The 13,960-nt window shown below is 43.2% G+C and overlaps 1 pseudogene; it reads right to left on the reverse strand.

The window, feature by feature from the left end:
* Nucleotides 1-493: 493 nt before the first annotated feature.
* Nucleotides 494-8,921, reverse strand: LOC135535209 (gastrin-releasing peptide receptor-like; annotated as a pseudogene).
* Between the last annotated feature and the right edge of the window lie 5,039 nt (nucleotides 8,922-13,960).

Below are 13,960 nucleotides of genomic sequence, written 5' to 3' on the forward strand. Positions count from 1 at the left end.
GTTCAAATACATAAAGGTTCACACACTGTTCAAATACATAAAGGTTCACACACTGTACAAATACATAAAGGTTCACACACTGTTCAAATACATAAAGGTTCACACACTGTACAAATACATAAAGGTACACACACTGTACAAATACATAAAGGTACACATACTGTTCTATGTAGGTCATCTATACAGCTGCTGTGGGATCTTGATTAAAGGCTCAATACAATCAAACAGGTCAGGAAACACTCGGGTGATTCCAGATTAGCGTCCATTTCAAAGGGTGAGCAATGTGAGACAGACAGACAGACAGACAGACAGACAGACTCCCACCCGACCATCTGCATACCACACTGGAACCTTTGATATCCCTTGGTCCTACCATCCGACTACACCTGTCTGTCTCACACTCTCTCCTCTTGGTAGACCTCTTGGTCTGTCTCACATTCTCCTCTTGTATGACCTGTATGTCTGTCTCTCTTACCATCCACCCATCTGTCTCTCACACACTGTCCTCCTGACAGATGTGTTTTCCATTAATAAAGCTCAGACTGGCCACTGAGTGGTTGGTGGTCCTGAGGAGGTCATGTGTGTGTTGTTCCTGTTCCTCCTCTGGCTCTGGGACCTCTTCGCCAGGGCTCGACAACAACAACACAGCTGCTTGTTGAACTGCTTCTGGAAACTCTTGCTGAGCAGGTAGAGGGCGAAGGGGTTGACACAGGAGTTAGTGAAGGCCAGGACACGGGCTCCCACGGTGAAGATGAAGTGGGCCATGGAGGTGTCCACTTCGGAGTAGTGGTAGGAGCGGTTGAGGTAGATCACGTGACAGGGGAGCCAGCACACGGCGAACAGGCCCACAAACACCAGGACGGTCTTGGCAAGGCGCTTCCTGGACTCTATCTGTGATGTTGTGGAGAGAGAGATGAAGATTAAGAAAATAGAAGAGATGATGAAGAATAAAAATAGAAGCGATGAAGAAGAAGAAAATAGAAGGGATGAAGAAGAAGAAAAAATAGAAGAGATGATGAAGGAGAAGAAGAAGAAAATAGAAGAGATGATGAAGGAGAAGAAGAAGAAAAAAATAGAAGAGATGAAGGAAAATAGAGAAGAAGAAGAAGAAGAAAATAGAAAATAGAAGAGATGATGAAGGAGAAGAAGAAGAAAATAGAAGAGATGATGAAGGAGAAGAAGAAGAAGAAAATAGATGATGAGATGAACTAGAAGAAAATAGAATGAAGAAAATAGAAGAAATGAAGAAATGAAGAAGAAGACAATAGTAGAGATGATGAGGGAGAAGAACTAGAAGAAAATAGAAGAGATGATGAAGAAGAAGAAAATAGAAGAGATGATGAAGGAGAAGAAGAAGAAAATAGAAGAAATGAAGAAGAAGAAGAAGAAGACAATAGTAGAGATGATGGGGGAGAAGAACTAGAAGAAAATAGAAGAGATGATGAAGAAGAGAGACCCACCTGTCTTCTGACGTGCACGTTGCCCTCCACCGGCATATTATAGGCACTCCTGATCAGGCTCCTGGCGATGAACAGGTAATAGACTGATATAACCGACAGAGGAATGACATAGAAGATGAGGAAGGAGGCCATGGAGTGGATCTTGGGATGCAGTTCACCATCGTGGGGATAGGGGGCGCAGGTGATGAAGGTCTCATTGGTGCTGTGGATGCTGAACGAGCGGAGGTCTGAGAAGACAGCCTCGGGGACAGCCAGGGTCATGGAGAAGAGCCAGATCACTGCAGCCCGCAGGACGATCCTCGCCGGGGCGTTGGAGGCCTGGATGTCCATGGGCTTCACGATTGCCTTGTACCTGGAGGATGAGGAGGAGGAGGAAGAAGACATGATCTCCTCAACTTAGGCCACCTGTTCAGAAGTATGTGTGACGTATGATTCTTGATCTCTGCTTGCCTTATACAGATGTCTTGCTCGCACTTGGGTTGTGTCCTGAATGGCACCCTATTCCCTATGTGGAGCAATGCAATATAAAGGCACCCTATTCCCTATGTGGAGCAATGCAATATAAAGGCACCCTATTCCCTATGTGGAGCAATGCAATATAAAGGCACCCTATTCCCTATGTGGAACAATGCAATATAAAGGCACCCTATTCCCTATATGGAACAATGCAATATAAAGGCACCCTATTCCCTATATGGAGCAATGGAATATAAAGGCACCCTATTCCCTATGTGGAGCAATGCAATATAAAGGCACCCTATTCCCTATGTGGAACAATGCAATATAAAGGCACCCTATTCCCTATGTGGAGCAATGCAATATAAAGGCACCCTATTCCCTATGTGGAGCAATGCAATATAAAGGCACCCTATTCCCTATGTGGAACAATGCAATATAAAGGCACCCTATTCCCTATGTGGAGCAATGCAATATAAAGGCACCCTATTCCCTATGTGGAGCAATGCAATATAAAGGCACCCTATTCCCTATGTGGAGCAATGCACCCTATTCCCTATAAAGGCACCCTATTCCCTATGTGGAGCAATGCAATATAAAGGCACCCTATTCCCTATGTGGAACAATGCAATATAAAGGCACCCTATTCCCTATGTGGAGCAATGCAATATAAAGGCACCCTATTCCCTATGTGGAGCAATGCAATATAAAGGCACCCTATTCCCTATGTGGAACAATGCAATTCCCTATAAAATGGCACCCTATTCCCTATGTGGAGCAATGCAATATAAAGGCACCCTATTCCCTATGTGGAGCAATGCAATATAAAGGCACCCTATTCCCTATGTGGAACAATGCAATATAAAGGCACCCTATTCCCTATGTGGAGCAATGCAATATAAAGGCACCCTATTCCCTATGTGGAACAATGCAATATAAAGGCACCCTATTCCCTATGTGGAGCAATGCAATATAAAGGCACCCTATTCCCTATGTGGAACAATGCAATATAAAGGCACCCTATTCCCTATGTGGAGCAATGCAATATAAAGGCACCCTATTCCCTATGTGGAGCAATGCAATATAAAGGCACCCTATTCCCTATGTGGAACAATGCAATATAAAGGCACCCTATTCCCTATGTGGAGCAAGGCAATATAAAGGCACCCTATTCCCTATGTGGAACAATGCAATATAAAGGCACCCCCTATTCCCTATTCCCTATGGAGCAATGCAATATAAAGGCACCCTATTCCCTATGTGGAACAATGCAATATAAAGGCACCCTATTCCCTATGTGGAGCAATGCAATATAAAGGCACCCTATTCCCTATGTGGAACAATGCAATATAAAGGCACCCTATTCCCTATGTGGAGCAATGCAATATAAAGGCACCCTATTCCCTATGTGGAACAATGCAATATAAAGGCACCCTATTCCCTATGTGGAGCAATGCAATATAAAGGCACCCTATTCCCTATGTGGAGCAATGCAATATAAAGGCACCCTATTCCCTATGTGGAACAATGCAATATAAAGGCACCCTATTCCCTATGTGGAACAATGCAATATAAAGGCACCCTATTCCCTATGTGGAACAATGCAATATAAAGGCACCCTATTCCCTATGTGGAACAAGGCAATATAAAGGCACCCTATTCCCTATGTGGAACAATGCAATATAAAGGCACCCTATTCCCTATGTGGAACAATGCAATATAAAGGCACCCTATTCCCTATGTGGAACAATGCAATATAAAGGCACCCTATTCCCTATGTGGAACAATGCAATATAAAGGCACCCTATTCCCTATGTGGAACAATGCAATATAAAGGCACCCTATTCCCTATGTGGAACAATGCAATATAAAGGCACCCTATTCCCTATGTGGAACAATGCAATATAAAGGCACCCTATTCCCTATGTGGAACAATGCAATATAAAGGCACCCTATTCCCTATGTGGAACAATGCAATATAAAGGCACCCTATTCCCTATGTGGAACAATGCAATATAAAGGCACCCTATTCCCTATGTGGAACAATGCAATATAAAGGCACCCTATTCCCTATGTGGAACAATGCAATATAAAGGCACCCTATTCCCTATGTGGAACAAGGCAATATAAAGGCACCCTATTCCCTATGTGGAACAAGGCAATATAAAGGCACCCTATTCCCTATGTGGAACAAGGCAATATAAAGGCACCCTATTCCCTATGTGGAACAATGCAATATAAAGGCACCCTATTCCCTATGTGGAACAAGGCAATATAAAGGCACCCTATTCCCTATGTGGAACAAGGCAATATAAAGGCACCCTATTCCCTATGTGGAACAATGCAATATAAAGGCACCCTATTCCCTATGTGGAACAAGGCAATATAAAGGCACCCTATTCCCTATGTGGAACAATTCATATATATTCCCTATGTGGAACAAGGCACCCTATTCCCTATGTGGATTCAATATAAAGGCACCCTATTCCCTATGCAATATAAAGGCACCCTATTCCCTATGTGGAACAATGCAATATAAAGGCACCATATTCCCTATGTGGAACAAAGCAATATAAAGGGAATAAGGTGCCCATTGGGACACAGACAGTTTTCCTCTAACCAGGTGCTGTCCTTCAAAACCAGATTGTTCTCCAATCAACTCTACATTCTCCTGTTTCTCATTTTTTCCTTCATATTTCAATCCCCTCGGTTCCTTTTACTGTTTGGTAAAGAGCGTCATGTCTGCGACCTGAATGAATATTTTCTATTGACGTCAGACGGGACCATAAGATGTTGATTGTGCATCAACATTCATTCTATGTAGTTCCTTCTATTTTATTCCTTCTATTCATTCTATTCTATTATATTCCTTCTATTCTATTCCTTCTATACTATTCCTTCTATTCTATTCCTTCTATACTATTCCTTCTATTTTATTCCTTCTATTCATTCTATTCCTTTTATTCTATTCATTCTATTCTATTCCTTTTATTCTATTTATTCTATACTATTCATTATATTCTATTCCTTCTATTCTATTCATTCTATTCCTTTTATTCTATTCTATTCTGTTCATTCTATTCTATTCCTTCTATTATATTCATTCTATACTATTCCTTTTATTCTATTCATTCTATTCATTCTATTCTATTCATTCTATTCTATTCATTCTATACTATTCCTTTTATTCTATTCATTCTATTATATTCCTTTCATTCTATTCATTCTATACTATTCATTCTATTCTATTCATTCTATACTATTCATTCTATTCTATTCATTCTATACTATTCCTTCTATTCTATTCCTTCTATTTTATTCCTATTCTATTCATTCTATTCTATTCATTCTATACTATTCCTTCCATTCTATTCTATTCATTCTATTCTATTCATTCTATACTATTCCTTCTATACTATTCCTTCTATTCTATTTATTCTATACTATTCATTCTATTATATTCCTTCTATTCATTCTATACTATTCCTTCTATTCCTTCTATTCATTCTATACTATTCCTTCTATTCTATTCATTCTATACTATTCCTTCCATTCTATTCTATTCATTCTATACTATTCATTATATTCTGGAACATTCTATAACATTCATTCTATACTATTCATTCTGGGAAGGCTTTCCACTAGATGTTGGAACATTGCTATAACAGCCTTCCATTCTTCTGGGAAGGCTTTCCACTTCCATGTTGGAACATTGCTGCTATAACATCTCCATTCTTAATGGGGCATTAATATGAGTTGGAACCCCCTTGCTGCTATAACAGCCTCCATTCTTCTGGGAAGGCTTTCCACTAGATGTTGGAACATTGCTGCTATAACAGCCTCCATTCTTCTGGGAAGGCTTTCCACTAGATGTTGGAACATTGCAGCTATAACAGCCTCCATTCTTCTGGGAAGGCTTTCCACTAGATGTTGGAACATTGCTGCTATAACAGCCTCCATTCTTCTGGGAAGGCTTTCCACTAGATGTTGGAACATTGCTGCTATAACAGCCTCCATTCTTCTGGGAAGGCTTTCCACTAGATGTTGGAACATTGCTGCTATAACAGCCTCCATTCTTCTGGGAAGGCTTTCCACTAGATGTTGGAACATTGCTGCTATAACAGCCTCCATTCTTCTGGGAAGGCTTTCCACTAGATGTTGGAACATTGCTGCTATAACAGCCTCCATTCTTCTGGGAAGGCTTTCCACTAGACGTTGGAACATTGCTGCTATAACAGCCTCCATTCTTCTGGGAAGGCTTTCCACTAGATGTTGGAACATTGCTGCGGGGACTTGCCTCCATTCTGACACAAGAGCATTAGTGAGGTTTGGCACTGATGTTGGACGATTAGGCCTGGCTCACAGCTCGGTGTTCCAATTCATCCCAAATGTGTTCGATGGGGTTGAGGTCAGGGCTCCGTGCAGGCCAGTCAAGTTTTTCCACACCGATCTCGACAAACCATTTCTGTATGGACCTCGCTTTGTGCACAGGGGCGTTGTCATGCTGAAACAGGAAAAGGCCTTCCCCAAACTGTTGCCACAAAGTCGGAAGCACAGAATCATCTAGAATGTCATTGTATGCTGTAGCGTTAATATTTCCCTTCACTGGAACTAAGGGGCCCGAACCATGACAAACAGCCCCAGACCATTATTCCTCATCCACCAAACTTTACAGTTGCCACTATGCATTGGGGCAGGTAGCGTTTCCAGAGTCCAATGGCGGCGAGCTTTACACCACTCCAGTTGACGCTTGGCATTGCGCATGTTCGTAGGCTTGTGTGTGACTCCTCGGCCAGGAATCCCATTTCAACCCAACGAAGCGTTATTGTGCTGACATATCTTCCAGAGGCAGTTTGGAACTCTGTGTTGAGGGTTGCAACTGAGGACAGACGATTTTTTCGTGCTACGCGCTTCAGCACTCGGTGGTCCCGTTCTGTGACCTTATGTGGCTTACACTGAGCCGTTGTTGCCCCTAGACATTTCCACTTCACAATAACAGCACTTACAGTTGACCGGGGCAGCTCTCGGTGGGCAGAAATTTGATGAACTGACTTGTTGGAAAGGTGGCATCCTATGACGGTGGTGCCACGTTGAAAGTCACTGAGCTCTTCATTAAGGACATGTTTGTCTATGGAGATTGCATGGCTGTGTGCTCGATTTTGTACACCTGTCAGCAATGGTGTGGCAGAAATAACCAAATCCACTTTGAAAGGGGTGTCCACGTACTCTAGTGTATATAGTCCAGCTGCAGTGTTTACTCCTGCACGCCTGGAGAGCCAGGTTCCATTGAGGCAAGCTCAATCAAGCACAGATAAAGTTGATTGAAATGATCTCATAGTATTTTAAACTCGGTTTTGAAAGTGTATGGTTAGGATTTAAACGGAGGAAACGTTGGGAAGCTGGTGAGGAGAGGGGAGGGGTATCTGTCATTTATGAATGGATTATTATCTGCTAATGGGATCGTAGGCTAAATGAGAGACTTTAGAGCAAAGACACAGAACATTGTAATAGGCTAGCTAGAGACGATATCATTATATGGCTGCCAAGGTGATGGTCAGTCTATATGATGGATGTCTTCTCCTCCCACTCCACAGTGATGCACACTTTATGGGTAGCGTTCCAAATGGAACCCCAAATTAAACCCTATTCCCTAGTGCACTACTTTTGACCAGAGCCCTGTGGATACATAGGGAAAGGGTGCCATTTGGGATGCAGACTATATCATCCCAATGAATCGTTTGGTTGTAGGAAGTTGTGTGGGAAGGATATAGCCTATGACCCCCGACAACACACAGGCACGCCCATGCATGCAAGCACCGTCACTCATTTACTCATTCACTGTCACAAACACACACGCACACACACGCGCACACACACGTGCACACACGCGCACACGCACACACACGCGCGCACACACACACGAAGTCGCACGCTTATAAATTTCCACTCATATGTCAGATCTCATCTCTGTGACTCGAGCACATCTTATATCTCTCATCAAAGTATGATCCCACTGAACCGAACGCGGAATAACGCAACAGAGTGAATCAGATTGTATCTGCATTGTCTCAGTAGCAGCATGTTCTGGACAGGTTATACCCATACCGTTGTTTAAGATCATATTATTTCCAGCTCGATAGTTTAGCCGAAGAACCTCTCGCCCGCCAGAGATGCGTTCAGAGAGAATATTCGATAAGGATGGCAAGCTATCCCGTTTTCATCGTTTTACCTAAACGACAATATGTTGAGCTAAAAGTAACTACAAGTCTACAACCATTTAACTATACAACTCTACATTCAAATACCAGATCAGTTGGCAATGGGATAAGTTGGTTAACTAAACGTCCATGTTGCAATATGAGTGTAGTAGACTAAAACATAAAGTGAAGGCTATTTACCTATCAGCAGACAACGCAGTCAGGGTAAAAACAGACACTCCGACGGAGGTGAGTTGGATGAATGGTATGAGTTTACATCCAACTCTCCCGAAGAGCCACTCGTCCGCGAGGTACCGACTGGCATCCACCGGCGCGCAAGTAACCAGGAGGACCAAGTCCCCGAACGCGAGACTCGACATGAAGAGGTTGGGGACATTCCGCATGGATTTAGAGGAAGACAATGTCTTGATGAGGGTGATGTTACCGATTAGTCCCACGACTATGATGACTCCATAAATGGCAGTGATGGCGATGCTGATGTAGAACATAGATTGTTCCGAAGTGGCCCCTGTGTGATTACCGTGGTGCGCCCTTTTGGACACATTCTGGGAGAAATCAAATTCTTGTGTAATATGAAAAGGTTCTTCGAAGGACATTCTCTCAACATCCCATGTCTTGTTTATAAAAGTTTAAATGAAATTCGCTTCATTTCATTAGTCTCCAACTGGTGCGTAGAAAAATGCATTTCCACTTTGGAGAGTTTTACTCTGACGTAAATAGGCTAAATGTATATTATCCGATTTGAAAGTGTTCTTTCTTAGACGTCGCGCGCGGTCTACCTGTAGTCCCCAATCCCAACACTGATTGAGGTGGGGTTGTATTGACTAGACCACGCGACTTCTACTGTTCTTTAAATGCGCGTGCGCAAAATGCGCTTTTCTGTCCTCTTTGGCGCGTTGTGGGTCTGCGCTCTCTGTCAGCAGTGTCTCTCAAGAACGAAACATTTTTCTTTCCGGGACAGTCTTTTTATTAATTTCATTTTAGCATTTGTTTACAATGATACAAAACACAACTGTCTAAATTAAAATGCAATACATATTGTAGTGTAGTTAGTAGTTTTGGTTTCCTGAGCTGAACTTGAACCTACAACCTTGCAGCCACCCACTAATTTAACACCACAAAATGGACCTTTTAGCCAAAAGACCCCATGGGAAAATCTCAATTGAATTTCCGTGATTCCTCACATCCTCTCTCCTCTGACTTCATCCAAGAAGTGAGGAATCCAGAAAATGCAGCTGATTTTGTATCAAGGCCGTGGCACTACTTGAATGCACTATTATTGAGCTTATATAGACAACATATCATATGTGTGTATGATGATTTATGTATATTGATTGTGTATAATTGATTGTATATGATTGTGTATAATTGATTGTGTACAATTGAGCTCATCATCCTATCCCCAGGGACATTGGTGCTTCTCACTTACATATAAGAGCTATTGACCACTGGTGACACTGATTTCATATCAGTTGTGAGCTGGCAGCAAAAGCCTGAACCTTGTTTCATACAGGTTATACTCATTGACAAACAATCTCTTTTACTAGAGAGGGCATTAATGGTCCGAGGAAAATATATGTTTACCCCTGTGGATGTGATGATGTTGGGGATTAATGTTTTGTGAGGGAGAGAGAGAGAGAGCGGGAGGGAGAGAGGGGAGAGAGAGAGGGGGTGAGAGGGAGACAGGGGGAGAGGGGGAGAGAGAGAGGGGGAGGGAGGGAGACGGTGGGAGAGGGGGAGAGAGAGAGCGGGAGGGAGGGGGGGGGAGACGGCAGGGAGGGAGACAGGGGGAGAGGGGGAGAGAGAGAGGGGGGAGGGGGAGACAGAGGGAGGGAGGGGGGAGAGAGAGAGGGGAGAGGGGGAGAGGGGAGAGAGAGAGCGGCAGGGAGGGAGAGAGGGGAGAGAGAGGGAGGGAGGGAGACGGAGAGGGGGAGAGAGAGAGGGAGGGAGACAGGGGAGAGGGGGAGAGAGCGGGAGGGACGGAGGGAGGAGAGGGGAGAGGAGAGAGAGCGGCAGGGGAGACAGGGGGGAGAGAGGGGGAGGGAGGGAGACAGTGGGAGAGAGAGGGGGAGAGAGAGAGAGAGGGAGAGAGGGGGAGAGGGAGAGGGAGACAGGGGAGAGAGGACAGGGAGGGGGAGAGAGAGAGGGAGGGAGGGAGACAGGGGAGAGGGGGAGAGAGAGAGGAGAGAGAGAGAGAGAGGGAGAGAGAGGGAGAGAGAGAGAGAGGGGGTGAGAGGGAGACAGGGGAGAGGGGGAGAGAGGGGGAGGGAGGGACAGGGGAGAGGGGGAGAGAGAGCGGGAGGGAGGGAGAGAGGGGGAGACAGGGGGAGAGGGGGAGAGAGCGAGCGGGAGGGACGGAGAGAGGGGGAGAGAGAGAGGGAGGGAGGGAGGAAGAGAGGGGGAGAGGGGGAGAGAGAGAGCGGGAGGGAGGGAGACAGAGAGAGGGAGAGGAGAGGGAGAGAGAGGATTAGAAAATAAAGTATCAACCATCAGGACATCTACCAGACCTCCAGCTGACACAGTGAACGTCTTAAGTGTGACATCACATCTTCTCAGAATGGAAGAACTGAAAAGCACAGCATGTGGGGCCTTCAAGGAGACCAGGTCTTTCTCTCTCCATCTCTTCTTTAAGCCTTTCCACTGCCCTCCATTAAAAGGTAAAACCACAATCCTTATTTTGATCAACTGGGTAAACATGTACACTACCGGTCAAAAGATTTAGAAAACCTACTCATTCAAGGGTGTTTCTTTACTTGTATTATTTTCGTCAGGTAGCCTAGTGGTTAGAGCCTTGGACTTGTAGCCAAAAGGTTGCAAGATCGAATCCTCAAGCTGACGAGGTAAAAATCTGTCGTTCTGCCCCTGAACAAGTCAGTTTACCCACTGTTCCTAGGCTGTCATTGAAAATAAGAATTTGTTCTTTACGGACTTGCCTAGTTAAATGAAGGTAAAATAAAAATTAAATTGTAGAATAATAGTGAAGACATCAAAACTATGAAATAACGCATATGGAATCATGTAGCAACCAAAAAAGAGATTGGGATTGGTCAATTAGCCACCCTTTGCCTTGATGCTCACTCTTGACACTCTCTTAACCAGCTTCACCTGGAATGCGTTTTCAACAGTCTTGAAGGACTTCCCACATACGCTGAGCACTTGTTGGCTGCTTTTCCTTCAGCCTGCGGTCCAACTCATCCCAAACCATCTGAATTTGGTTGAGGTCGGGAGATTGTGGAGGCCAGGTCATCTGACGCAGCACTCCATCTCTCACCTTCTTGGTAAAATAGCCCTTCCGCAGCCTGGAGGTGTGTTGGGTCATTGTCCTGTTAAAAAACAAGTGATAGTCCCACTAAACGCAAACCAGATGGGATGGTGTATCGCTGCAGAATGCTGTGGTAGCCTTGCTGGTTAAGTGTGCCTTGAATTCTAAATAAATCACTGACAGTGTCACCAGCAAAGCATCCCCACACCATCACACCTCCTCCTCCATGCTTTACGGTGGGAGATACACATGCGGAGATCATCCCTTCACCTACACGGTCTTCCAGTTGGAACTAAAAATCTCAAATTTGGACTCCAGACCAAAGGACAGATTTCCACCTGTCTAATGTCCATTGCTCGTGTTTCTTGGCCCAAGCAAGTCTCTTCTTTTTTTGGTGTCCTTTAGTAATGGTTTCTTTGCAGCAATTTAACCATGAAGGACTGATTCTCCTCTGAACAGTTGATGCTGAGATGTGTCTGTTACTTGAACTCTGTGAAATGTCTATTTGGGCTGCAATTTCTGAGGCTGGTAACTCTAATGAACTTATCCTCTGCAGCAGAGGTAACTCTAATGAACTTATCCTCTGCAGCAGAGGTAACTCTAATGAACTTATCCTCTGCAGCAGAGGTAACTCTAATGAACTTATCCTCTGCAGCAGAGGTAACTCTAATGAACTTATCCTCTGCAGCAGAGGTAACTCTAATGAACTTATCCTCTGCAGCAGAGGTAACTCTAATGAACTTATCCTCTGCAGCAGAGGTAACTCTAATGAACTTATCCTCTGCAGCAGAGGTAACTCTAATGAACTTATCCTCTGCAGCAGAGGTACCTCTGGGTCTTCCTTTCCTGTGGCGGTCCTCATGAGAGCCAGTTTCATCATAGTACTTGATGGTTTATGCGACAGCACTTGAAATGTTGCTGATTGACTGACCTTCATGTCTTAAAGTAATGATGGACTGTCATTTCTCTTTGCTTATTTGAGCTGTTCTTGCCATAATATGTGCTTGGTCTTTTACCAAATGCTGCTGTAAAACTGCTGTAAAGCTCGCTGAGTATTTGTCCTTGCATTCATCCTCCTGGGATAAATATAGAGATCGGTCATCATAGATTTGGTTGGATTTAGTTTTGTGGTCCAGATTGATGGTCAGATACAGTTGATGCTGGGGACTGGGGAGAACAAAATGTCATCCATTCTCAAAACCTGCGTTTCCAACTGAGACAGGGAGAGCTGTACCAAGATGTTGCTCATTGTCTGTAAGAAAGGTAAGAGACTTTTAAACATGACATGTTCCTAGACTGACACTGTCCAAACATGTTGCTTATTGTCTGTAACAAATGGCATCTTGAAAACTGGCATTTCAAATTAGAGAAATCAACTTTAATAAATGGACTATTCATTGTTTAAATAAACTTTAATATATGGACTATTCATTGTTTAAATAAACTTTAATAAATGGACTATTCATTATATACATAATTTTAATAAATGGACTATTCATTATTTGTCACGGTCTTCCTCCTCTTCATCTGAAGAGGAGAGGCGAAGGATCAGAGGACCAATATGCGGCGTGGTATGTGTTCATAGTGTATTTTAATAAAGAGAACACTGAACGCTATACAAAAAGGTAACCAAAAAAACAATCAACCAAATACAACCGTGACGCTACAAATGAGACCTGTGCTGACACAAGCCACTAACATAGACAATCACCCACAAACAAACAGTGCAACCCTGGCTACCTAAGTATGATTCTCAATCAGAGACAACTAATGACACCTGCCTCTGATTGAGAACTATACTAGGCCGAAACATAGAAATCCCAAATCATAGAAAATCAAACATATACTGCCCACCCAACTCACGCCCTGACCATACTAAATAAATACAAAACAAAGGAAATGAAGGTCAGAACGTGACATTATTTAAATCAACTTTAATAAATTGACTTTTAATTATTTAAACAAGTTTTAATAAATGGACTATTCATTATTTAAATCAACTTTAATAAATTGACTTTTAATTATTTAAATAATTTTTAATAAATGGACTATTCATTATTTAAATCAACTTTAATAAATGGACTATTCCTTATTTAGTCATTATTCAATCAGTGACATATGCAATAGACAGAGAGACAGATGAACACTGAAAAGCTATTATTCTTTCATTCATTGACTGTGTTCTTCTTTGAGGAATCTAAAATGTCGTCCAAATGTCAGCCATCCTACATTCTGGAAGGCTCCTTCCTCTAAGCACTAGAACTAATGCTAGGAGTTTGAAAATGTAAGTCACAATTCAATTTTACCCCAATTATCCCCACCCATATTCGAGCCAGCCTTTCCAAATAGCTGCCCCATGTTGCTTAAATGTCAACTGTGTTGTCAATTCAGGAAGAACGTTCCTACACAAACGCTCAGCACTGAAGGAAGCTAATCAATGAAGACAAGAGAACTGTGTTATAATTTATTTGTATTCCCCCCCCCCCACAGTGTTTTACCTTGGCTATCATTTCACATTGACAAAGGAGTTTCTATTCAATGTTGGCAAGCTAGCTGACTGATGA

This window comes from Oncorhynchus masou, unplaced genomic scaffold (genome assembly GCF_036934945.1).
Source record: "Oncorhynchus masou masou isolate Uvic2021 unplaced genomic scaffold, UVic_Omas_1.1 unplaced_scaffold_461, whole genome shotgun sequence".
Lineage (NCBI taxonomy): Eukaryota > Metazoa > Chordata > Actinopteri > Salmoniformes > Salmonidae > Oncorhynchus > Oncorhynchus masou.